Source organism: Rhinopithecus bieti, unplaced genomic scaffold (assembly GCF_001698545.2).
Source record: "Rhinopithecus bieti isolate Rb0 unplaced genomic scaffold, ASM169854v2 scaffold_41145, whole genome shotgun sequence".
NCBI classification, from domain to species: domain Eukaryota; kingdom Metazoa; phylum Chordata; class Mammalia; order Primates; family Cercopithecidae; genus Rhinopithecus; species Rhinopithecus bieti.
In genome coordinates this window covers 1,506,872-1,531,162 of record NW_016817055.1, presented here as the reverse complement: position 1 = coordinate 1,531,162, position 24,291 = coordinate 1,506,872, and positions in this window count along the sequence as shown.

Sequence of the window (24,291 nt, the reverse complement as noted above, 5' to 3'; positions counted from 1 at the left end):
TTTTTGAGACAGAGTCTCGCTCTGTCGCCCAGGCTGGAGTGTAGTGGCCGGATCTCAGCTCACTGCAAGCTCCGCCTCCCAGGTTCATGCCATTCTCCTGCCTCAGCCTCCCGAGTAGCTGGGACTACAGGCGCCTGCCACCTCGCCCGGCTAGTTTTTTTATTTTTTAGTAGAGACGGGGTTTCACCGTGTTAGCCAGGATGGTCTTGATCTCCTGACCTCGTGATCCACCCGTCTCGGCCTCCCAAAGTGCTGGGATTACAGGCTTGAGCCACCGCACTGGGCCCTTAACACGTAACTTCTGACCCGTACCCACTGCTTATGCTGTATTCTAACAATGCTGTATAAAGAGAGAGAAGGGCATAGGAAAAAAGTAAAAATGGTTATGTGGACAGGGAGGATGCTAATTTATGTTAGTGATCAGAAACTACTTATTGAGAGTTTTTAAGCATTTACTGTATATCATCAGTCACCAGTTCATAAGTCTTTCTCTTCTGGAGACTATGAGTTTTTAAAAACAGGGATTGTATACCTTCTTCATTTATGTTGGAATTCTCAGCCCAAAACACAGTATATTTTGGGCTCAGCACCAAACTGAGCTCAGCATCAAACACAGTATATATACTGTGAGTTCAGTACCAAACTCAGTATATACAATATGGGGGCTTGGTGCATGTCACCTGAATGAACTGTAGTGTGATTGTATTGTAAGAATACAATGATTAGCTACATGCCTATCATATAAATGGCACTCTCGTTAGCACCAAGGATAAAAAGCAAGGGAAAAAAGTGAGATATTGCTAGAACGTGGTGTATGGCTGAGGAGTCATTAATTCATTTGTCTTAGTTTGATTTCTTCCAGATGAAAACCCTGAAACAGGGGTTCAAGTACATTCATGTATTGATTAGGAGGTGACTCCCAGAAACACTGCAAGGGAAGGACGAAAGTTATAGAGAAAAGGTAACACAGTCAATAATATGGTACACTCTCAAATAAGCTTTCACTGTAGGTAACTGGAGCTTAATCCCAAAGGAGACCTCTTGAAGACAAACTAGAACAAACATCTTAGAGTTATGTCCCCACATAGGTAAGGGAGCTGGAGTATTTGCATTGTTGGAATTTGCTGTTTGATAGAGGAATACATTCTTAAATAAATGTGCTTCTGTTATACATCATTTGAATGCGCATTTCTCACTTTGTTTTCTTGCTAATGACTTATTACTTGCTGTTTACTTTATATTTATTTTAGACTATGGAAATAATGTTAGACAAAAAGCAAATTCAACTGATTTTCTTATTCAAGTTCAAAATGGGGCATAAAGCAGCGAAAACAGTCAACATCAACAATGCATTTGGCCCAGGAACTGCTAAAAAACATACATACAGTGGTGGCTCAAGACATTTTGCAGAGGACAGGAGAACCTTGAAGAGGAATGTAGTGACCGTTATTGGAAGTTGATAACAATCAATTGAGAGCAATCATCGAAGCTGATTCTCTTACAACTACATGAGAAGTTGCCGAATAACTCAACATTGGTCATTTGGCATTTGAAGTAAATTAGAAAGGTGAAAAAGCTCAATTAAGTGGGTGCCTCATGAGCTGAGCAAAGATAAAAAAAAATCATTTTGAAGTGTTGTCTTCTTTTGTTCTACACAACAACGAACCATTTCTAGATCAAATTGTCATGTGCAAGGAGAAGTGGATTTTATGTGACAATTGGCAACAACCTGCTCAATGGTTGGACTGAGAAGAAGCTCCAAGACACTTCTCAAAGCCAAACTTGCACCAAAAACAAAAAAGGTCATGGTCATTGTTTGGCGGTCTGCTGCTGGTCTGATCCGCTACAACTTTCTGAATCCCAGCAAAACCATTAAATCTGAGAAGTATGCTCAACAAATCAATGAGATGCACAGAAAACTGCAACACCTGCAACTGGCATTGGTCAACAGAAAGGGTCCAAACTTTTTCCCCATGATAACACTGGACCACACATCGCACAACCAACGCTTCAAAAGTGGAACGAATTGGGCTACCAAGTTTTGCCTCATCTGCCATATCCACCTGACCTCTTGCCAACCGACTACCACTTCTTTAAGCATCTGAACATCTTTTTGCAGGGAAAATACTTCCACAACCAGAAGGATGCAAAAAATGCTTTCCAGAGCTCACTGAATCCTGAAGCATGGATTTTTACACCACAGGAATAAACAAACTTATTTCTCCTTAGCAAAAATGTGTTGATTGTAATCGTTCCTATATGATTAATAAAGATGTGTTTGAGTCTAGTTGTAATAATTTAAAATTCACCGTCCAAAACTGCAATAACCTTTGCACCAACCTAATATATTGTTTTAGTTTGTTCAAGCTGCTATAAGAAAATACCATGAAGTGAGTGGCCTGTCAACCACAGAAAATTATTTCTCATAGTTTTGGAGGCTGAAAAGTCCAAGATCGAGGTGCCAGTATATTCGCTGAGTAGGTGAAGGTCTCCTTTCTGGTTCATTGATGGCCCTCTTTGCAGTGTAACATCACAGGGCAGAAAGGGCCAGGTGCTTCTCTAGGAATTCTTTTTATATGGCATTAATCCCATTAATTCCCACAATGACAAATTCCTCATTAGGTAACCACCTCCCAAAGGCCCCTCCTCCTAATATTATCACCTTGGGGGTTAGGATTTCAACATATGAATCCTAGGGGAACACAACATTCTGGCCATGGCATACACAACTCTTATTGATGGTTTGTTGGAAGTACTCCCAGGGGATGTGAATTCCCTGGCATTTCTCACCTGCTTGCATACAATGTCCCACAGAAAGGACATCATGTGAAAGAAAGAAAATATATTTTATTCCAATTTGTGTGTACTATTATATTTTTAAACGGTTACTACATTGTTAGAAAATAAGCACTTTTTCAGTGCTGCATTTAACCACTTAAGAAATGAAACTGTAAGCTATTAATTTGATCTAGGTGTCATAGAAATATTATTAAACATTAAGTGTGCTATTAACCCAAGAAAGTTCTAATCTAATCTATATACCTCTTCTTTATGTGTGCTTGTCCTTGTAAGAGCACCTTCTCCGTGAGTAATGTCTATGCATTGCCTAAGTCTATAAGAGCAGACTTTCCTTCTGCAGATTAAAGTTATTTGAATTTCAGAAGCAGGAGAAATCTCACATGACTATGCACACCCTGAATTTCTGTATATGATGAATACATATCATATGTTGATGTACTTTATATTTCTGGTAACAGAATATAATTTTTATGAAAAATGTAACCAAAATTATCCTCACATTTTCTTTGGCCCCTTTATTTTAGAAGAGGTTTCCAATTCTTTCCTTGGTATCTTTGCTCATATTGAACAAGAAACTAGCTCTGGGTTAAAAATCTTGCTGTTTGTACATAGTCTACTAAATAGCTTATAGACAACTATCTAGCCAGTAATGAGAAATGTGTAGGTCATTGTGATATGTGTTTTTGTTGTTGTTGTTTTTGACAGAGTCTTGCTCTGTCGCCCAGGCTGGAATGCAGTGGTGCGATCTCGGCTCACTGCAACCTAAGCTTCCTGGGTTCAAGTGATTCTCCTGCCTCAGTCTCCTGAGTAGCTGGGACTACAGGCATGCACTACCATGCCCGGCTAATTTTTGTATTTTTTGTAGAGATGGGATTTCACCATGTTGGTCAGGCTGGTCTCAAACTGACCTCATGATCCACCCGCCTCAGCCTCCCAAAGTACTGGGATTCCAGGCATGAGCCACCGCACCCAGCTTCTCATTCATTACTTTGACTTATGATTGAGTTGTGTCTCTCTTTATTTGCCACATTTTAAATTTTATACACTTTATGTGTAATTGTATGTCATTTTAAAAACTTTGGGCCAGGCACGGTAGCTCACACCTGTAATCCCAGCACTTTGGGAGGCCAAGTGGGGCAGATCACCTGAGGTCAGGAGTTTGAGACAAGCCTGGCCAACATGGCAAAACCCCGTCTTTACTAAAAATACAAAAAGTAGCCAGTTGTGGTGGTGGGTGCCTGTAATTCCAGCTCTTTGGAAGGCTGAGACACAGAATAACTTGAACCCTGGAGACAGAGGTTGCAATGAGTCGAGATCATGCCACTGCACTCTAGCCTGGGCAACAGAGCGAGACTCCATCCATTTAAAAAAAAAACAAAAAACAAAAGAAAAAAACAACTTGTAGAATAGGTAAAGAATACATTAAAATGCAGAGATGAATGATTACTAAGCCAAAAAATGAATACACAACAAGCTAATAAAATATGTATCATAATCATAATACTCACAGGCATAATATAAGATATTACATACAGAGCAAAAGTGGCTTATATGTGTGTATCTACTTTATCCTAACAGCACTCTGGTAACGCAGGTTCTATTATTTTTTTCACGTGGGTCACATTCATCCTGTAGCAGAAACTGCTGGTTCCCCACCACATTCCCTAGAGCTTTACCATGTCACACATGGAGTTCTGATTTCTCACTGCCAGACTCTGCACCTCTTTGCCCAACAGCTTTTATGCTAGCTGGAGACAGGTATGCCCCCTTGCACAGCGGTCTGGAAGTACAGGAGAATTAACACAACTTTTACTTATCCCCCTTCCCTCATGTTTCCTGGTATAACATCCTAAAAAAACTAATTGTACTCAAATTCTTATTTCAGAATTGTCTTCTGGAGGAACCCACACTAAGACACATCTGGAAATTCATTTGTTCCTCCATGTATGCATAAGTATGCAACTACGTGGACATGGAGAAATAAGTATGTTTCTGGGACTGAGAATGTATTGACTCAGCCTTGCATAATGGGAGTTGCTCAGAGGAAAGATAAAGGAGTAAAATGAATATCACGCTAAGAAAAGGTACTAACAGTATAGGTTCAAGTTATGACAATTAGCCAAAACCATTTTATTTCTAAGTAGAGAAAGTAGCTAAACGAAACAGTGATCACATTGCACAAAGGCATGGCTGTACGATATTACACTTGCAGAGAAAGAGAGATGACTGGCAGATACGATTGGCTACTTACTGACTCTGGGTTTTCTATCAGTTGGCAAAATGATGTGGGAAGACAATTAGTAAATTAAATCTGATGTGCTGAGTGAAATCTGAAATGTTGGCAGCCATATTCTGTGGGGAAGTCAGTGGCAGGGGACAGACTGGGTAGTCTAGTAACACATACGTAAAAGACACTCACACTCAAAGCCATATATTTTGAGAAGCAGATAAGCTGTCCTGGTCTAGGGAAAGTGTTAAGAGGACTGTATTCTCCTTAATATCACTACAGTGTTTAAAACTGACATTATATCTCTCAGGCACTGGCATTTCTAAGAATTGTGATTGACAGTGAACTTGGATGAGAATGGGGTTTCCATCAGATTCCTAATTTAATTTGTTAACCTTTAATAATTTTTTTTGGTCAGTTTCACAATTTGCTCTAAATATTCCTTTTTCCTTTCTGATTATATTTTTATTTTATTACATTTTACAGTATTATTTTATGGTAGTGGTGTGTTTGTTATTTTAAAGTATGCTAATGAGAATAAAGTATTGTTTAATCTATGATTGCCTGAAACTAGGTATGATCACATTTGGCAGCCTATTCAGGACTGAATGGAAGCTATGAGCTTTTCCATTGGAATCATTACAGTGCACGCTGTGAGTGTGAATGTTCATTAGCATATTATGGATCTATAATTTCTGCTTAAAAAAACTATGCAATGCAATTACCCAGCGTGGTAGGAGCTCTGTTTTCAACTTCAACATTTTCTCATTTCCTTCCTCTTTTTAGTGTACCTTCTGCATACCCCTGGATATTTGTTTTTCACTAAATAGAAATATTGGATAGTTCAAGATCTCCGACACTATGTCATTTCATAGAGCTCACACACTCTGACCAGAAGGAAACATGGGTTCAGGGAAGCTGGGGCTACAGAAGATTGTCTGAATTCTGGTTAAATGGCCAAAAGAAAATGTGTGTTATGGAAAAGCGATGTTCTTGAAGCAGGAAGTGGTCTCTGAGCCATTTACTTGTTGTGTGACTTTGGGATACTCGGCCTCTCAGAGCTTTATTTTATTTCAATGGGATCAATAAGGTCTAACTGGAAGAGTGGTTTTGAACAGAAAAGAAGATCATATACAAGAAAGAGCTTTATAAAGAGTTCGTAGTTGTACAAAAACAAAGTTATTGCCATCATTACTTGCTTAGCAGGTGGCAATCTACAAATTGCTTTAATGTGTATTGTTTAATTTGGTTTTTAGAGTTGCACTCTAGAGTAGAAAGAGAAACTCCCTATTGCACAGATGGGAACACTGAAGTTCTGCAAGATCAGGTAGAGTCAGGCATAACCAATTTTACAACTTGAAAAACTGAATAGAAATGCTTGACTTCTGAATTTGGAATTCAAATTTAAACTCTCATTTTAATTATTTGTATAAAAATACAAATGTGTATGGACATACAGGAAAAAAGAGAGAGAAGAGAGAGGAAAGGCGGGGAGGGGGAGGGGAGAGAGAGAGAGAGAGAGAGAGAGAGAGAGAGAGAGAGAGAAAGAGAGAGTCTGTAATGTATCTTAGTGCAGATATCCATTGTGCCTGTTAAAATCAGCACAGATTTTCATTTCAAATTCTGTATCTGAGTTTCTGAGTTTCCCTGTGGCTAAATGTTTACCTAGATATCTCTACTCTAGTTTCCACCTCCTGTAGAATGTCAGTTCTCCAGTCTATGTCTGGTGATTGCTCCTGTCATGCAGTAGATTGTTGTGGTTATTCTCATGTAATGGTAAAGGTCTTTACACATATTGCAGCTCAAGAGATATTTTGAAATTGGGTATTAGACAATCTGACTTTTCAGGGTTTTAAGTCATTTTCTCTACCCGAGGCTTAAACTTTTCACCTTATTACTTGGTCTTCTCTTTCCTCTGAAACTCTTAAATTCTATTCGTTTTTATGCTCATCCCTGCTCTAAATTCCTGTACCTTTCTTATGCTAAGCATATCATGAATCTCTGTTGTTATTTCCTCACCTAAACCTTCAGAACCTCACTTTCACTTCAGGTGGTTTGTCAAGATGAGCCCAGACTAGAATGCAGGCTCCACATGGGGAGATAGGATTGGTCATTTCAGCCCTGTGTCTCCGGTTTCTGAAACTAGTGGCTGACATGTAGTGGATAAAGAATAAATATGTAATGAATGAGTACATAAAAATATTTCCTAAGAGGGATTCTCATACTAATTAGAAAAGCAATTAGAAGTATATTGTACGTATATTTTTTACCCCATTATATATTTAAATTGGATTCAGAAAAATTACAATAGATAATTCCTAAGCAGACAGTAATGTTTTACCAAAAGCATATTTTAAATGTGTTTTATATTCCTTGACACTTAAATTACTTCCCTTAAACACAGCACTTGCTACAAATTCACATCATTTTTTTTTTCATTGCTTTTGTTTCATTTTTTTCCTTGCCCTAGAGATTGCTATTGTGCCGGATGTAGGCGTATTCTGAAAACTTCATTTAAAAATTAATAAATGTGTTTAATTGGAAAATAAGAACTGCTATGTTTTCATGGGTACTGGGCAGATACTTACCCGCTAACCCTTATCCCCAGATTCTTTTTCTTTAATGTCACTCTCTGTAGAATTGCTTGATCAACGAATCTGTTTTCTTGATGAAGACAGACTGTTCCTCAAAGAACAAATTAAGGACTTTTAGTCCTGGAGGTAAAACACTGTGAGTTCATCATGCAGTGCTGTAAAACAAATGTGTTATGTGCCTGGCAACTCTGTCACACAATCAACAGGAAGCCTGAAACACGGAGATGAGCTGATTTGCACATTTTCATCAGATACTTGCAAATGCAATCAAAATAAACCAATAAGATTTAAAACTTCTTGTCATGACTCAACCTCATGGAATTTCCCACCTTTTAACAAATCATTTATCTCACATTAAATGAATATGCTGAATTTTTGCAAGCCATTTTAAATTCTAAGTTCTGTTTGAGGGTCTGAGTGTACTTTAAGAATGACCTCTCAAGGAGTTGCATAATGTAATGAAGAGAATGGAGGAATTGCTGACTCTTCTTAATCAATTCTTATGTCCTCCTCTCTTTTCTTCCCTCCTTTTTTGGTCATTTCTTTCCACCTTCTGTCTTCAGCCTTTTCTCTCTTACCCCTATTTTCTCTTTATTAGTGTCCAGTTCAAATTTTGTTCCTAGTGAATATAGGCAAATGGAAAAAAGTGCTGAATTCTTGGTAAATTGTTGTTATTCACTCAACGAACACTTTTTTGCAGGAGTCACTATGTGCTAAGCACTCTATTAGGCATAAACATGATTTTTAGTAAGCCACAGTTCATATTAAAACGTAGCTCAATAAACTAATTTAACTGTTTTCCAAATAGACCTTTGTTGGTAAAAGGCATACCCCAAATCCACAACTAATGTGCTTCACCAACTTTTTAATTCTCTTTTTTCTAAGACAGGGTCTTACCCTGTCACTCAGGCTGACTGCAGTGGCACAATCATGGTTTACTCTGCAGCCTTAAATTCTCAGGCTCAAGATATCCTCGCACTGCAGCCTCCTGAGTAGCTGGGACTACAGGTGTGCATCACCACACCCAGTTAATTTTTGTACTTTTTGCAGAGACAGAATTTCACCATGTTGCCCAGACTGGACTTCACCAAATTCTATATCCCAATGTGAAAAGCAAGGACTCGCCTCTTAAAGTCGAAATAATTTACAGTGACTGGATGAAGGGATGAAAATCTATATCAAGCTCCATCTTTTATGAAATATGGATTGGATGACTGAACAATTGACAATTAACTTATCTAAATTGGTGTTAACATATTTACAGTTTTATACTACAATTTAGATTTTCATAATAAGGTCTGTCTAGGCTTCTTATATGGAGTCAGCTATGTTACTTTTTGTGAACCGGTGTAGTATGTAAGAACCTGAATGCTTTGCTCATGTGTGTTGAGGAATTGCTTATACATCACTGTAAATCTCAGCTACCTTATGGAAAATATGGTATTTCTACGTGTACAGTCAAATTGTAGTTAATATAACAGTCCTGTATTACTCTTGGTGTTTCTAGTCACTCTGCACCCCTTGAAAATTTGAGTCCTACCTTACAATTTCATCTACCAAGGATGAATCTGAAAACTAGGATCTCTTTTTAGAGACAAGGTGTTCGAATAAAGTAAATGATTCATAAATCAAACTATATGTCCAAATGTTTTATTCCTTCATTGTGTCTCCCTCAGAATTTCTATGTTGAAGTCCTAATCCCCAGTACCTCAGAATGTGACTTATTTGGAAAAAGTCCCATTGTAGATATAATTAGTTAAACTAAGATGAAGTCTGATGTGGTGGGGCTGTGTCCCCACCCAAATCTCATCTTGAATTTCCACGTGTTGTGGGAGGGATATAGTGACAGGTGATTGAATCACGGGGCAGGACTTTCCTGTGCTGTTCTTATGATGGTTAAGTCTCACGAGATCTGATGGTTTTAAAAAGGGGAGTTGCCCTGCATAAGCTCTCTTCTCTTGTCCGCTGCCATGTGAAATGTGCCTTTCACTTTCTGCCATGATTGTGAGGCCTCCCCAGCCACATGGAATCGTAAGTCCAATAAACCTCTTTCTTTTGTAAATGGCTCAGTCTCAGGTATGTGTTTATCAGCAGTGTGAAAACAGACTAATAGAGTAAATTGGTACTACTAGAGTGGGGCAGTGCTGAAAAGATACCTGAAAATGTGGAAGCAGCTTTAGAACTGGGTAACAGGCAGAGACTGGAACAGTTTGCAGGGCTCAGAAGAAGATAGGAAAATGTGGGAAAGTCTGGAACTCCCTAGAGACTTGTTGAATGACTTTGACAAAAATGCTGATAATGATATGGACAATGAAATCCAGGCTGGGGTGGTCTCAGATGGAGATGAAAATCTTGTTGGGAACTGGAGCAGAGGTGACTCCTGTTATGTTTTAGCAAAGACACTAGCAGCATTTTGCTCCTGCCCTAGAGATTTGTGAAACTCTGAACTTGAGAGAGATGATTTATGATACCTGGCAGAATAAATTTCTAAGCAGGTAACTCGGGTGCTGTTAAAGGCATTCAGTTTAAGGGAAATAGAGAATAAAGGTTTAGAAAATTTGCAGCATGACAATGCCATAGGAAAGAAAAACCCATTTTCTGAAGAGAAATTCAAGACGGCTGCAGAAATTTGTGTAAGTAACAAGGAGCCAAATGTTAATCCCCAAGACAATGGGGAAAATGTCTCCAGGGCATGTCAGAGATCTTTGCAGCAGTCCCTTTCATCACAGGCCTGGAGGTTTAGGATGAAAAAACGGTTTCATGGGCCGGGCCCAGGGTCCCTCTGCTCTGTGCAGCCTAGGGACTTGGTGCCCTGTATCCCAGCCTCTCCAGCCATGACTAGAAGGGGCCAAGGGACAGCCTGGGCTATTGCTTCAGAGGGTGGAAGCCCCAAGCCTTGGCAGTTTCCACATGGTGTTGAGCCTGCAGGTACACGGAAGTCAAGAATTGAGGTTTGGGAGCCTCTGCCAAGATTTCAGAGGATGTATGGAAATGTCTGGATGTTCAGGCAGAAGTTTGTTGCAGGGGCAAGGCTCTCATAGAGAACCTCTTCTAGGCCTGTGTGGAAGGGACACGTGGGGTTGGAGCCCCCACAGAGTCCCTACTGGGACACTGTCTAGTGGTGCTGTGAGTAGACAACCACCATCCTCCAGACCCCAGAATGGTAGATCCATCGACAGCTTGCACTGTGTGCCTGGAAAAGCTGCAGACATTCAACACCAGCCAGTGAAAGCAATCAGGAAGGAGGCTGTATCCTGCAATGCCACAGGGACGGAGCTGCCCAAGACCATGGGAAACTACCTCCTGCATCAGCATGACATGAATTTCAGACATGGAGTCAAAGAAGATCATTTTGGATCTTTAAGATTTGACTACTCTGCTGGATTTCGGACTTGCATGGGGCTTGTAGCCCCTTTGTTTTGGCCAATTTCATTTGGAATGTCTGTACCCCCATTGTATCTAGAAAGTAACTAACTTGCCTTTTATTTTACAGGCTGATAGGCAGAAGGGACTTGCTTTGTCTCAGATGGAATATTGGACTGTAGACTTTTGAGTTAATGCTGAAATGGGCTAAAACTTTGGAGGACTGTTGGGACGGCATGATTCATTTTGAAATGTGAGGACATGCGATTAGGGAGGGGCCAGTGGCAGAATGATTTCACTTGGCTATGTCCCCACCCAAATTTCATCTTAAATTCCCACATGTTGTGGGAGGGACCTGGTGGGAGGTGATTGAATCATGGGGTGAGTCTTTCTTGTGCTGTTCTTGTGATGGTTAAAAAGTCTCACTAGATCTGACGGTTTTAAAAAGGGGAGTTTCTCGGTACAAGCTCCCTTCTTGTCTGCCACTATGTGAGATGTGCCTTTCACCTTCTGCCATGATTATGAGGCCTCCCCAGCCATGTGGAACTGTAAGTCCAATAAACCTCTTTTTTTTTGTAAATGACCCAGTCATGAGTTTGTCTTTTTCAGTAGCATGAAAACAGACTAATACAAAGTCACAGTAGATTAGGATGGGCCTCTAATCCAATATGACTGGTGTCCTTACAAAAGAGAGAATTTGGACACAAAGAGAGACACTCAAATAGGGAGAAAGCCCAGTGAGGATTAGTCATACTGCCACAAGCCAAGAAACCTGCAGAAGTTGGAAGACTACTGGAACTTCCCTAGCACCTTAAAAGGAGCATGGCCTTTTGAACACATTACTCAGACATTTGCCTCTAGCACTGCGAAACAATACATTGCTGTTGCTTAAGCCAGTCAGTTTGTGGTACTTCATTATGTCAGCCCTAGGACACTAATACAGTGTTGTTCTTTCAGTCACCTATTTTGTTATATTAAAAAGTTAAAAAAACATAGTGAGAAGTTTGCAATAATAACTACAAATTAGGAAAGTTCCATTTCCATACTTTTGTATTCTCTCCAAAGCACTGCTGAGAAACAGAGATGAGATAAGAATTTGAACCTACTAACTTAAGAATAAATCACGGTGATAACATTGAATGCCTTGAGGGGATTTAGATTGATAATTTATCTTCAGCAGAAGCAAAATGATAAAAGCATTCAAGGTTGGTCCATTAATTTTGAAAGCAAAATCTCCCATCAAAGGTTATAAATACTTCCAGAATTCCTGAAGATTCTAATCTCCATTTATGCTACAGAGGCAGCTATAAGGTAAGTGAAATCTCAAGTAGCCAGGTTCCTATTGATTATGTATCAGCAGAGGCTAGAAGATTTTATTTCTTCTCCCAAGTGGATTGTGAGAGTTTCGTTCTGACAACATACCCGTGCACATCTAAATGAATCAAGCTTTTTAAAAAGTTGACAATACAAAAAAGAGATGCAATTCAACATCTAAGGGTCCGAGAACATGTCTTTGAAAATGAAATACAACAAAAACCTAGGCCACCAACATCCTCCATTATGCAAGGCAACAATGCAAGCAACTACAGGGTCTTAAGAGAAGATAATAGCAAATGAAATAGAGCAAAATAGAGGGAAATGTGGAAATTTAATGAACAACATTAAAAAACATATTGTTATGTGGTGAAATCTGACATTTCTAGATTTTAACTACCGGACCAAATTGACCTTGAAACACGTATGCATAAAATCAATGCAATAATAATGCCTTTAATGTTAAATGTGCCAGTTGCTTTTCTAAGCACATAATATATCATATGTAATTATATATTAATATACTATATATTATATAATATTTACATACACCTTTTTAGTTGGGTTATCTTATTATTTCATTTTACAGATAAGTAACCTCAAGCTTAAAGAAGTATTATTTTTAGGATGAAATAGCTAACTGGCTGGAGGTTACAGTTGATCCAAAGTATGACTCCAAAACCAATGATCTATATTTACAGAATCTCCATTTTCAAAGTTAGACATTTTCAGTGTAACAACAACAATAAAGAACATATGTAGTGTTGGTAATAATTTCCTTAGCCCCACCAATTAATTAGTATAAAACTGGTGTTCCTATAAATTTACATTCTTTTTACCTAAAATCACCTCAGAATCTAAGACTTACTCTCTATTTGACACAGTTTGGAGAACATCTGCCTTAACATTATTATCCACTACTATTCAAGAAGCAAGAATTTCCTCAATCCATAGGCATTAGTGATAAGGAAGAGTGCTTTGAAAATATCTTCTGTAATGCTGTCTCTACAGGTAAGAGCTTTAGCTTGCATGTCTCCTTGGAAGGAAGGAGAATAATGTCTGGAAATAGAATGCTACAATTTGGCATGCAATTTTATGTATATCTGATGAAGCTTTATTTTTTGGTTGCCAAAAATGAAGTGGTCTCCCTGAGGGAAATACTGCCAAGTTAGATACTTGTTATTTTTTTGTTTTGTTTTGTTTTCCTTCGTATTATTAGACATGGGTGTTATAACCAATCTGTTTCAACAACGCTTAGAGCAAACCATTTTTGCTAAGATCCCTAGTCCTAATGGACTGTACAGAGCATTACTTATTCGAAGAAGGGAAAAAGATCTCCCCTTAAAATAAATAAGAAGCTGATGTTGGCATTTTGAATGGATTCTTTGACTTCAAAATTGTGCTCTCTCAAAATGCTCTCAAAACAAGTCAAAATTAAAGCATGTGTGAAATCCAAACATATGCATGGAGACCGTTAGCAAGTTAAAAAGTCAAATGCTTTCCATACTTTGCCCATTTATGAATTATTTTTAAGATGTTTGGCCAGGCGTGGTGGCTCATGCCTATAATCCCAGCACTTTGGGAAGCCAGCGCAGGCAGATCATGAGGTCAGGAGTTTGAGATCAGCCTGACCAACATGGTAAAACCCCGTCTCTACTAAAAATACAAAAAAAAAAAAAAAAAAAAAAAAAAATAGCTGGGCATGGTGGTGCACACCTGTAATCCCAGCTACTCAGGAGGTTGAGGCAAGAGAATCCCTTGAACCCAGGAAGCAGAGGTTGCCGTGAGCCAAGATTGTGCCACTGCATTCCAGCCTGGGCGACACAGCAAGACTTTGTCTCAAAAACAAAAAAAAAATTTTTTTACTACAATTTTATACTACAAATACTATTGTTTACAGTGTATTTTCTTTAAATTAATTACTTTTTTCTTAAACATTCTAAGAAATGCTATCTTNAAAAAATAGCTGGGCATGGTGGTGCACACCTGTAATCCCAGCTACTCAGGAGGTTGAGGCAAGAGAATCCCTTGAACCCAGGAAGCAGAGGTTGCCGTGAGCCAAGATTGTGCCACTGCATTCCAGCCTGGGCGACACAGCAAGACTTTGTCTCAAAACAAAAAAAAAATTTTTTTACTACAATTTTATACTACAAATACTATTGTTTACAGTGTATTTTCTTTAAATTAATTACTTTTTTCTTAAACATTCTAAGAAATGCTATCTTTGAAATTCACAAATTTTTATACACAAGTTACAGACATGAAATGAAATATATTGCTATTAAAATAAAATAGCATTCAACTCTGTGCAACTTAATGCGATCTGCCTCACAATCTCAACACATTCACTATGTGAGAAATGTGTGGGCTTAAAGCTGCCAACAAGATGATAGCTAGCCTCTTCATCCCACCAAGTTCCCCACTCCACACTACAACCTCAGTTGAAAAATAAGTTAAAATAAAATCTGTTCCAGAATGCAGATCTTTCAAATACCTGTTCAGTTATAATCTTTCTAATCACAGTGAATCTCATGCAGTGTCTGAAGTTTTTTTTAACCTCCCAAGGAGGCTCATCCCTGGATTCTCCCTTTCTTTATCTGAATATCCTATCACCGCCATTCTTACTTTCTCTCTAATAGTCCCTCCTGGTGGGTGAGTCCTGCAGGAAAAATGAAAACAGGACAAATTCTGTCTTTACTCACCAAAACCAACTTCTCCCAAATGGCTAACACTGCCCCATATTGATGCTGGCTCTGCAGCTGATTTATGGAAATATTTTTGCTTGGTTGTAACCACACCCTGGATCACTCCTGCTTGCGAGGCACAGAGAAAGAACCCACACCTGCGTCTGCCAGTGTCCTGCCCTGAGCCACCACCACCTCCAGCGTGACCACCCACACAGTCACCATCAGCCGCTGCCCCCAACTCCCTTTCAGCTGCATTGCCTCTATTACTGTGGTGAACACCTGCAGGAAGGTAGGTACTCCAGCACCTGCTAGCAGTCTGCTGCAGCTGCTGCTATCATTGCTGCTGGCATGTGCAAATGAGGACAGATCCCACTTACCACATCACAAAATCCTTTGGCTGACACCACCCATGGGAGTGTGATAAGAAGCAGTCTGTGAGAACCTCAGCATCCCCAGTGCAATAGATTCCTGACCTCTAGGAGACAGAGAACAAAGATGTGGCCCAGTACAAGTCTCCCAGATTTAGAGCACACAGTCCAGGAGTTAGGAGCTGAGTGTTGGCTCCCTAAAATCTTCTAGAAATGAAGCCTGTCAGCTGAATCTACCTTATTCTAGAATCAAACCCTCAAGGTTATCAAATATGATAAAAGAAAAAAATCCAAATGTCAGCAACCTAAAAGATAGAAGGAAGATAAGTTCAAAATGTTGAGAAAGAATCAGTACAAGAACCCTGACAACTTAAAAAGCCAGAGTGCCTTCTTTCTTCCAAATGACTGCATCATCTCTATAGCAAGGGTTCTGACTGGGCTGAGGTGGCTGAAATTACAGAAATAGAATTCAGAATATGAATAGGAACAAAGATCCTTGAGCTATAGGAGAACATTAAAACCCTATCCGAGGAAGCTAAAGATTGTGATAAAACAATGCAGGAGCTGACAGAAAAAAATACGCAGTATAGAAAAAATACCATAAACCAACATGATAGAGCTAAAAAACACACTATAAGAATTTTACAATGCAAAGTGCAGTGTTAAAAGCAAAATATACCAAGTGAAGAAAAGACTCCCAGAGCTTGAAGACTGGCTTTCTGAAATAAGACAGGCAGACAAGAATACAGAAAAACAGAATGAGAACAAAACCTTCAAGAAATATGGAATTATGTAAAGAGAACAAATCTATGACTCACTGGCATCCCTAAAAGAGATGGGGAGAATGGAACCAACTTGGAAAATGTACTTCAAGATACTGTCCATGAGAACTTTCCCAACCTAGCTAGACAGGCCAACATTCAAATTCAGGAAATGCAGAAAATCCCAGTATAATACTGCAAAAGAAGATCATCCTCAAGACACATAATTATCAGATTCTCCAATGTTGAAATGAGAGAAAAAATGTTAAATGCAGCTAGAGAGAAAGGTCATGTCACCTACAAAGGGAAGCTCATCAGACTAACAGCAGACCTCTCAGCAGAAACCCTACAAGCCAGAAGAGATTGGAGGCCAATACTCAACATTCCTAAAGAAAAGAAATTCCAACCAAGAATTTCATATCCGGCCAAACTTAGCTTCATAGGCAAAGGAAAAATAAGATCTTTTTCAGAGAAGCAAATACTAAAGAAATTCATGACTATCTGACTAGCCTTACAAGAGCTCCTGAAGGAAACACTAAATATGGAACAGAAAGACTATTAACAACCAGTACAAAAGCACACTGAAGTACACAGACCAGTGACACTATAAAGCAAACACATAAATAAGGTTGAATAATAGACAGCTAACATCATGCTGATAAGATCAAATCCACACTTATCAATACTAACCTTGAATGTAAATGGGCTAAATGTCCCAATTGAAAAGCAAAGAGTGGCAAGCTGCATAAAGAACCAAGATCTATTGACAGGCTGTATTCCAGAGACCCATCTCACATGCAATGACACATACTGGCTTAAAATAAAGGAATGGGGAAAAATCTATCAAGCAAATTGAAAATAGAAAAAAGAGGGATTGCAATCCTAGTTTCAGACAACACACACTTTAAATAAAGATAAAAAAGACAGAGAATGGACATTACATAATTGAAAAGGGTTTAATTCCACAAGAAGATCTAACTATCCTAAATATATATGCACCTAATACAGGAACACCCAGTTTCATAAGGAAAGTTCTTAGAGACTTTCAAAGAGATTTAGACTCCTACACAATAATAGTGGGAGACTTTATCACCTCACTGACAATATCAGACTGATAATTAATTCAGAAAATTAACAAAGATATTCAGGACCTGAACTCAACACAGGGTCAAATGGCCTTGACAGACATCTAGAAAACTCTCCACTCGAAGAGAAGAGAATATAAATTCTCACTGCCACATGGCATATACTCTGAGATCAATCACACTTTTCAGCAAATAAAATAGAACTACAATCATTAAAAAAAACCATCTCTTAGACCACAGGGCAACCAAAGTAGAAACCAAGACTAAGAAATACACTTAAAACCACACAATTATATGGAAATTGAATAACCCGCTCCTTAATGATTTTTGGGTAAACAATGAATGAAATTAAGGCAGAAATCAAACTAATGAGAACAAAGAATCTAGAATCTCTGAGATATAGGTAAGGCAGTGTTAAGAGGGAAATTTATAGTACTAAATGCCCACATCAAAAAGTTAGAAAGATCTTAATCTAAAAACCTAACATCACAAATAAAAGAACTAGAGAACCAGGAGCAAACCAATCCCAAAGATAGCAGAAGACGAGAAATAACCAAAATCAAAGCTGAACTGAAGGAGATTGAGACACACACACACACACACAAAACCATTGAAAAGCTCAACTAATCCAGGATCTTTTTTTTTTTTTTTGGAAAAAATTAATAAAATAGATAGACTTCTAGCTAGATTAATAAAGAAGAAAAAAGAGAGGATTCAAATAAACAATCAGAAATGACAACTGGGATATTAACACCCTACAGAAATGCAAACAACCATCAGAGGATATTACGATCACTTCTATGCACATAAGCTAGAAAACATAGAAGAAATGTATAAATTCCTGGACACATACACCTTCCCAAGACTGAATTAAGAAGAAATTGAATCTCTAAACAGATCAATAATGAGTTCTGAAATTTGAATAAATAATAAATAGCCTACCAACAAAAAAAATTCAAGATCAGACAGATTTACAGCTGAATTCTACCAGATATACAAAGAAGAGCTGGTACCAGTCTTGCTGAAACTATTTGAAAAAATTGAGGAGAAGAGACTCCTCCCTAACTCATTCTATGTGGCCAGCATCATCCTAATACCAAAACCTGGCAGAGACCCAACAAAAAGAGAAAACTTCAGGCCAATATCGTTGATAAACATCCATGCAAAAATCTTCAACAAAATACTGGCAAACCAAATGCAGCAGCACATCAAAAAGCATATCTGCCACAATTGAGTAGGCTTTATTCCTGGAATGCAAGGTTGGTTCAACATACACAAATCAATAAATGTGATTAATCACATAAACAGAACTAAAGACAAAACCGTGATTACCTTCATAGATGCAGAAAAAGCTTTGATAAAATTAAACGCCCCTTCAAATTAAAAACTCTCAATAAACTAGGTTTTGAAGGAACATACCTCAAAATAATAAGAGTCATGTATGACAAACCCACAGACAACATCACACTGAATGGGTAAAAACTAGAAGCATTCCCCTTGAAAAGTGGCACAAGACAAGAATGCCTTCTCTTACCACTCCTATTCAACATAGGATTGGAAGTCCTGACCAGCTCAATCAGGCAAGAGAAAGAAATAAACAGCATCTAATTAGGAAAAGAGGAAGTCAAATTATTCCTGTTTGCAGAGAACATGATCCTATATCCAGAAATCCCCTTAGTCTCTGCCCCAAAGCTCCTTAAACTGATAACTTCAGTAAAGTTCATTTGTGAAAATCACTAATATTCTTATACGCCACCAACAGTCAAGACGAGCCAAATCAGAAATGCAATCCCTTTCACAATTGCCACAAATAAAATAAAATACCTAGGCATACAACTACCAGGGAGGTAAAAGACCTGTGGAAGCAGAACAATGAAACACTTCTCAAAGAAATCAGAGATGACACAAATAAATGGAAAAATATTCCATGCTCATGAATAGGAAAATTCAATATTATTGAAATGGCTACATTGCCAAAAGCAATTTATAGATTTGATAGGCTTTGGCTGTGGCCCCACCCAAATCTTATCTTGAATTATAGCTCCCATAATTCCTACATGCTGTGGGAGGGATCCAGTGGGAGATAATTGAATCATGGGGGAAGTTTCCCCCATGCTGTTCTCATGGTAGTTAATAAGTCTCAGGAGATATGATGGTTTTATAAGGGGAAACTCCTTTTGCTTGGTTCTCATTCTCTCTTGCCACCACCGTGTAAGAAGTGCCTTTCATCTTCCACCATGATTGTGAGGCCTTCCAGCCACATGGAACTGTGAGTCCACTAAACCTTTTTCTTTATAAATTACCCAGTCTTGGGTATGTCTTTATCAGCACTGTGAAGATGGACTAATACAAGATTCAATGCTATTCCTATTAAACTACCATTGCAATTCTTTAAAGAACTAGAAAAAAACTATTTTAATACTCATGTGGTACCAAAAAAAGAGCCCAAATAGCCAAGGAAAACCTAAGCAAAAAGAACAAAGCTGGAGGCATCATGCCACCTGACTTCAAACTACTATGTGGCTACAGTAACAAAAACAGCATGGTACTGATACAAAAACAGAAACCCACACCAATAGAACATAATAGAAAACCCAGAAATAAATCTGCACACCTACAACTGTTTGATTTTCAACAAACCTAACGAAACAAACTTATATGGTTTGGTTGTGTGCCCGACCAAATCTCATCTTGAATTCCCAACTGTTGTGGGAGGGACCCAGTGGGAGGAAACTGAATCATGGGGGCAGGTCTTTCCTGTGTTGTTCTTGTGATAGTGAGTAAATCTCACGAGATTTGATGATTATTATAAGGGGGAGTTTTCCTGCACCAATTCTCTTTTTGCCTGCTGCCATCCATGTAAGATGTGAGTTGCTCCTCCTTGCCTTCTGCCACGATTGTGAAGCCTCCCCAGCCACATGGAACTTTTAGTACAATAAACCTCTTTCTTTTGTAAATTGCCTAGTCTCAGGTATGTCTTTATCAGCAGTGTGAAAACAGACTAATACACAAGCAATGAACAAAGGATTTTCTATTCATTAAATGACCCTGGAATAACTGGCTAGCCACATGCAGAAAATTGAAACTGAACCCATTCCTTATACCATATACAAAAATTAACTCAAGATGGATTAAAGCCTTAAATATAAAACCTCAAAACTATAAAAATCCTGGAAGACAACTTAGGCAATACCATCCTGTATGTAGGAATGGGCAAAGATTTCATGATGAAGACACCAAAAACAATTGCAACAAAAGCAAAAAATGACAAATGGAATCTAATTAAACTAAAGAGCTTCTGCACAGTAAAGGAAACTATCAACAGAGTGAACAACTTACAAAATAAGATAAAAATTTTGCAAACTATGCATCTGACAAAGGTCTACTATTCAGCATCTACAAGGAACTTAAACAAAATCACGAAAACAAAAAACAAGCAGACCCATGAAAAAGTGAGCAAAGGAAACGAACAGACACTTTTTAAATAAAAGACATATATGGGACCAAGAAGCATAAGAAAAACATCTCAACATCACTGATTGTTAGAGAAATGCAAATCAAAACCACAATGAGAGTCTATCTCACACCAGTAAGTATGGCTATTACTAAAATGTCAAAAAATAACAGATGCTGAACAGAGGTTATAGAGGAAAAAGAACATTTATACACTGCTGTTGGGAGCGTAAATTATTAGACTGGTGCAAAAGTAATTGTGGTTTTTGCCATTTTTTTTTTAATAGTAAAACTGCATTTACTTTTGCACCAACGTAGTAGTTCAACCACTATGGAAGACAGTGTGGTGATTCCTCAAATATCTAAAGCACAAATATCATTGGACCCAGCAATCCATTACTGTGTATATACCCAAAGGAATATAAATCATTATATTATAAAGACACATGCTTGTGTATGTTCATAGCAGCATTATTTACAATAGCAAAGACATCAACCTAAATATCCATCAATGGCAGACTGGACAAAGAAGATGTGGTACATATACACCATGGAATACTATGTAGTCATAAAAAGGAATGAGATATGTGCTTTGCAGGAACATGGACAAAGCTGGAGCAAACTAACACAGGAACAGAGAAACAAATACTGCATGTTCTCAGTGGAAGCTAAACGATAAGAACACATGGACACATAGAGGGGAACGATTCACACGGGGGTCTACTGGACAATGGAAGGTGGGAGGAGAGAGAGGATCAGGAAAAATGACTATTGGATACTAAGCTTAATATCTGGATGATGAAATAATCTGTACAACAAACCCCCATCACATGAGTTTATCTGTGTAACAAACGCGTACATGTATCCTTGAACTTAAGATACAACTTAAATAAAAACACAACCTACCCAATTAAGACGTTACTATTTTTTGGGTCAAAAGTTGTTTCTTTTTTTGCCCTAATTCCTTTCAGGCCCCATTAGTGCCATCAATGCCTGTGCCAAACAATCGTTTCTCATGGTAAAGTCAAGGAGCTGTTAAGTTTTTTACAGGTCTAGTTTTAAATTTGAGTTTCTTAATATTTCAATGAAAAGAGGAAAGGAATTTTAAAATAGCTAAATAAATCCATAATGACAAAAAATTGAGAGGGGGAAAACCATATGGTAGAAGAATGAGTAGAAACTGGTCTGATAGGACACAAAATATTGAGATATAAGTTAGCTAGAGGGGAAACCAAGAATCAAGGAGATTTATGATGCAAAACCTTAGGCTCTGGAACTGAATAAAGGACACTCAAAATTTAATTCTGTCTACAAGGGGTCTTCAAAAGTTCATGGAAAATGTGTATTATGAAAAAAACTATGCATGAGTTTCAAAAATTTTTTGCACTAAACTAAGCTCGTGCTGTTATACCATGTCTGAACATAATCTAGTGTGAGGTACTAAGCACTATAAGACATCAATTTGAAAAGGGCTGCTATCAGAACAACATGAATTCTGCTAATATTGAAGCAAGAACAAACATCAAATTTATGGTGAAGGTTGTGTGGAAGAATGGTGACTTCATTAATGCTTTATGAAAAGTTTATGAGGACAATATCCCAAAGAAATAAGCAGTTTACAAATGGATAACTCATTTCAAGATGGGCTGAGACAATGTTGAAGATGAAGCCTGCAGCAGCAAGCCATCTACATTAATTTGTGAGGAAAAAATTCATCTTTTTTATGCCCTGATTGAAGAGGACCAGTGAATAACAGCAGAAACAAGAGCCAATACCGTATACATTTCAAATGGTTGGGCTTACACAATTCTGACAAAAATTAAAGTTGAGCAAACTTTTTCCTCAATGGGTGCCAAAACTTTTGTGCCCACATCAGCTGCAGACAAAAGCAGAGCTTTCAATGGATATTTTAAACAAGTGAAATAAAGATCCTGAAGTATTTCCTTGAGAAAACATAACAGGAGATGAAACATGGCTTTACCAGTATAATTCTGAAGACAAAGCACAATCAAAGCAATAGCTACCAAGAGGTGGAAGTGGCCTAGTCAAAGCAAAAGCAGACCTGTCAAGAGCAAGGGTCAGGTAACAGTTTTTTGGGGATGTTCAAGGCATATTGCTTGTTGACTTTCTGAAGGGCCAAAGAATGATAACATCTGCTTGTTACGAGAGTGTTTTGGAAAGGTTAGCCAAAACTTTAGCAGAAAAATGCCCAAGAAACCTTAACCAGAGAGCTCTTCTCCACTACAGCAACGCTCCTGCTCATTCTTTTCATCAAACAAGGGAAATTTTGTGAGAGTTTTGAAGGGAAATCATTAGCCATCCCCCTTACAGTCCTGACATGGCTCCTTCTGACTTTTTTTTTTTTTTAATCCTAAAATGTCTTTGGTGCCCACTTTTCTTCAGTAAATAATGTAAAAAAGACAGCGTTGACATGATTAAATTTCCAGGACATTCAGTTCTTTAGAGATGAACTAAATGGCTGGTATCATTACTTAACAAAAGTGTCTTGAGTTTGATGGAGCTTATGTTGAGATATAAAGTATCTATTTCTGTTTTTATCTTTAAATCCCATTTTCCATAAACTTTTTGAGTCCCTTTGTACAATACGACGATCAGATAACAGTCTGAGTCAAAAGCAAGTAGACCACATCTCTTCACCCACTTTTTCTGCAGTTGGGCAATTGCCTTGCCTTGCTATCTGACACCAACAACAGCATAAGCCTGGACAAGTGGAACTGAAGCCACGATAAGGAAGGAAGAAACTACCTACACCATTTCAAGATCCTTGCCACCTGCCTTCCTAAGCTCGACTTAGGAACTTGCAGCTAGGTTTGTACCTCCCAGGCAGAAAATTGGAAGATTCCTCTGCAGGAACCTGACCATCCCAACAAATGGGTGCCTAGAATGAAACTGCCCAGTCAGATCCTATACAATGAAGTTCACAAGGTGACAAATCAAGTCTGAGGAAACAAAGAATTTAATTATGCTTTCCAGAGCCTCAAGTTTATACGTAAGCAGGCAGTCAAGTATAGGCAGGTATTTGTAAGAGACCTCTAACATAAAAGACTGAGACCAGAGAGTCAAACAAGCAAACAGATAAAATGAATTTCCAGAAAAAACACAAATGCAAGCAAGGAAAGAAAATATTGAAACATTAAAAAAAAAAAAACACTACAATTAATATCCTCAGAGAAATAAGATATTGTATTCTTGAAATAACATAGAATGCTATTTTTAGAGAACGAACATTTAGAATCAATAAATGTGCAGTTGGAACTTTAAAAAAATAAAAAGAAATCCATAGCAGGACTGGAGAATAAGTCAGGGATATCAGTCAGAAAATAGTATCCCTGGCCGGGCGCGGTGGCTCAAGCCTGTAATCCCAGCACTTTGGGAGGCCGAGACGGGCGGATAACGAGGTCAGGAGATTGAGACCATCCTGGCTAACATGGTGAAACCCCGTCTCTACTAAAAATACAAAAAGCTAGCCGGGCGACGTGGCGGGCGCCTGTAGTCCCAGCTACTCGGGAGGCTGAGGCAGGAGAATGGCGTGAACCTGGGAGGCGGAGCTTGCAGTGACCTGACATCCGGCCACTGCTCTCCAGCCTGGGCGGCAGAGCGAGACTCCGTCTCAAAAAAA